This window comes from Curcuma longa, chromosome 8 (assembly GCF_044706935.1).
Source record: "Curcuma longa cultivar G26 ecotype Majalengka, Jawa Barat chromosome 8, ITB_CL_G26_1.1, whole genome shotgun sequence".
Taxonomy (NCBI): Eukaryota; Viridiplantae; Streptophyta; class Magnoliopsida; order Zingiberales; family Zingiberaceae; genus Curcuma; species Curcuma longa.
In genome coordinates this window covers 209,416-213,512 of record NC_133868.1, presented here as the reverse complement: position 1 = coordinate 213,512, position 4,097 = coordinate 209,416, and the positions used below count along the sequence as shown (strand labels likewise).

Here is a 4,097-nt window from a genome sequence, read left to right as displayed (position 1 = left end):
CAATAAGAGCAAAGATGAAGAGTGAGGAATACATGCCATGAGGAAAAAATATCTTACTTGGCCCGACAAGCCCCCATGTTACCCCACCTATGTATATTGCTCTCTCACTGGGACATGTCCAAGGACTTCCCAGCGGAAGCAACTCCGGTTGGCAAATATTCTTTATCGAGTGCAGCATCCACCATGCTACGCCGAAATCAACGAAGCATGAACACGTTGTGCCTATAAACTGTATGGTGAAGAATTGTATTAATGGTGAAGAATTATATTATTAAAATGTAATAAGTAATAAATAAATTACCATGATAAAAAATACAATTTTGGGAGGAATCTTCATGTAGTGTGTCAATTTGAAGTTAGATATGACAAATATTGCCAGTTGTTGGGCCTCAGAACCGTATAATCTGAAAGTCATGTTGCCTAAAGGTTTGCCTGGATTCAAGTATCCAATGATGGTTTCCAATAACAAATCTAAATTGAATCCCTACAAAAATTAAGTTAATTGCTAGTTAGTTAAATTAATAATCAACAAATTAATTAAAAAATATAAATCTATATATATAGATAGATTAATTCTAGTGCTTACCGAACCAGTAATTGCTCCTAGTACACCTTGCAATGGAAGGAAAAGAAGCACTAGAGCGCATGCCAACAGAACTTCCCAGTAACGAAGTTGAATTTCACCTCCAAATCCTTCACAAACCAAAATTGCCATTCCAATCATCGAGAGCGACATGACATGAAACCACCATTGAGGAACAGATTCATAATTTTGCTTCATCAGCCTAGCATGCACATCTTGCTCATCTTCTAATTTATACACCTTAAATTGCTGCCACAGTGATCTGCATGCATGCAATACTTAATCCATTATATATATATTTAATATATTAAGTTAAGTTACAAAATGAGTCCGAACAAACCTTCCATAGAAGAGAGCGATCTGAGAAATAGTCGACGTGTACAGAGCAAGACCAAACCCTATAGTATAAATCAACGATGTGCTATAATATATTTTTGAGTAGTTACTGTAGGCTTCACTGTCAAATAAGAGAGTGTTTGGATCTACGATTCTAGAGACATTATATATGTGGCCAGTAGAATCATAGATATTGGTCGAGAACAGTGGAAACTTTCTTGCCTCGTATGCATTGCTCCAATAAGACAAGGGTAAAATGATGTAAGCGAGTATAATAAAGCCGACCAACATATTAAGTATCACAAATAAAGGAAAAACCAAAGGGTCTCTAAGAAGCTCGTCGTCGTCATCCAATCGAGCGAAACTGATCCGATAGCGAGCCCATGAAAGCCAGAGCCAATTTGTTGTGCAGTGATAGAGTCCTTCCATATCCAACACACGAAGGAGATGCCCGTTAAAGAAGGGAAGAAGTAAGAAGGAACGATGGTGTAAGCAAAAGTTACAACGGAGACTAAGAAAAAAACTGAAAAAGTGATAATTCTCCCTTTCGCCTCTTATCCTTCTCGTGTAATGCTCTGAGAAATTAAAAACAAATTAATATTATATACCAATAATTTATTTTAATTTATCAAGAATTAATAAGTAGTTAAAATTAACACGTACGTACTTGTAGAATGAGACGCTGGGAATAATACCGGGCCACCACATGTACGGTGAATCCAATAAAAATTTTAAGAACAAACCGGCAAATCAAACCCAAGAACTACACGTACGATCGAATGCATGCAAAAGTTAATATTAGTTATATATTCTAACAAAGATTATAATATTTAATTATTTTTTTGAAAATAAATTAAATTTGGCACTGAGTTGATATGACCAAAAAATAAGGACGGCCACAATTGAATTTCTCTATCATAAAAGATCTTGGCTATGCTAATATTTAAAAAGCCTGGACTTGTATAGGAGTTGACGAGGATGGAGGTGGCGACATGTTCTTTGATATTGAAGGGGCCTGGATTCAATTAAAAGCTTCACCTTGTGCCTGGGATTCTCACTGATTTATTTGGAAGAAACTTGGCCAACAGATTCCCTGCTATGAGCAGCATGATGATGATACAAGTGGTTGATATGTAGATCGACTGCTTTCGGAAAAAGCCAATTCTGACCAACACCGTCTGTAGGATGCATAGTGGAATGCCGACGAGCCATGTGCGGAAGGTTAGCACTCGCAGTGTCGGATCATCCGTAGGAGGAACTGTCAGTCGCAATCGGCGAATCGTCGACCTCGGCCATCTTCTAATTGATACTTGAGATCGACAAGAAAAATTAACAAGTTTAGTGTATTATTACTAAGATAAAATTATTAAGATATGCTTTAATTTGTTTATAGAATTGCGGAAGCATGCATAATAGGGAGGAATTGAAATAATAGGAAAGGGATTAAAGTGATTTTAATAATTAATTAATACCCATATATATAGCAAAGAAATTACTATTCGAAATTAATTGATTAACTTCCACAAATGTTTTGGGGCCATAAATGTAAACACGTGTAAATTTTTCAACAAATTAAACCCCGCTTCATATTTGTTAAAAATATAACTAATTATAAATTTTGATGATCAAGACATTTCATATATGATTAATTTCCTTATATTTGGTCTAAACATTAATACTTTATAGGCATTGTAAAACAATTATAAAAATTTTAAAATTTAGAGTGAAAATAGAATCAATAATACATTGATTCCAAAACATGAACGAAAGAGATCATTTTAATTTAATTGCTTTTCTCAATTCGTTATTTGATATAAAATTATCTTTTTTTTTCGAATCATTACTTTCCTTGAAGCATTCATGTTTTTAATTTAGTATTTAAAAATTTATATTAAATTCATAATAAAAAGAGCAATGTAGATTTTTATTTAAAATTAAAATAAAATTTTAAACTATAATTTTTAAATCTCAAACTAAATAGTACATAACACTAAATGGATTATTGGGTTTTTTTTTACATATCGAGATTCAGTACTTTTTAATATCATAAAAGTAATGTTTCTCTGAATTAAATATTTAAAATAGTACTATTTTATTTAAAAAATTATAAATGATATTGATATTTTAGAATTTTAATTAAAATTAAATAAATAATATGTTCAATTAAGGAAAAAAATTATAGATTTAAATTTGTACAAAATATCAATAGGTTTGCCTAGTTTATAGTTTAAAAAACATTAAAAATGAAATTAGGTTTTAAATATGTTTAACCATTCATTTTAATAAAACTTTAATGCGACAAGAAAAATCATAGTTGTTCCGGGAATAACCCATGGGGCCCCTGGTTTGACTCGAGTCCGATCCTGGTCCCTCCCGCAAGTCCGGTCAGCCACAACAACAATCTCGATTGACCCGGTTCCATTCGGCCACTCGACCACACAGCAGCTCAGCTCTGCTCATTCGGCCACGGCAGCTCAGCACTGCCATTCGACCCCCATTCGGCCGTAGCCTTAGCCGAATCCCCATTCGGCCACATCTCCTGCCGAATCCTCATTCGGCCGTATCTTCGGATCCTCATTCGGCCATAGCCGAATCCTCATTCGGCCGCAGCCGAATCCTCATTCAGCCGCAGTCCGTAGCCGAATTCTCATTCGGCCGCAGCCCTCATTCGGCCGCAGCCCTCATTCGGCCGCAGCCCTCCATCCAGCAGCAGCCTGCCGAGTCCTCCCATCCGGCAGCAGCCTGTCAAGTCCTCCATCCGACAGCAGCCTGCCGAGTCCTCCCATCCGGCAGCAGCCTGCCGAGTCCTCCCATCCGGCAGCAACCTGCCGAGTCCTCCCATCCGGCAGAAGCCTGCCGAGTCCTCCCATCCGGTAGAAGCCTGCCGAATCCTCCACCCGGCAGAAGCCTGCCGAATCCTCCTCAGCAGGCCGAATCCGAGTCCTCAGCAGACTCCTCAGCAGGCCGAATCCGAGTCCTCAGCAGAGTCCTCAGCAGGCCGAATCCGAGTCCTCAGCAGACTCGCCGTACAGTGCTCTGGCATGTCCCATCATGTTCTCTGACAAGCCCACGCCCCATTTAATTAATGCTATCTCCCTGCGACTTGCCCCGCTGCACACTTAGATAGTGACAAGACATTACTTTACCGGGGATGGGACAAGGAACTCGATTGTTCCTG

The 4,097-nt window shown here is 37.9% G+C and overlaps 1 pseudogene; it reads right to left on the bottom strand.

The window, feature by feature from the left end:
• Positions 1–4: 4 nt before the first annotated feature.
• Positions 5–3,789, bottom strand: LOC141833125 (oligopeptide transporter 1-like; annotated as a pseudogene).
• Positions 3,790–4,097: the final 308 nt, after the last annotated feature.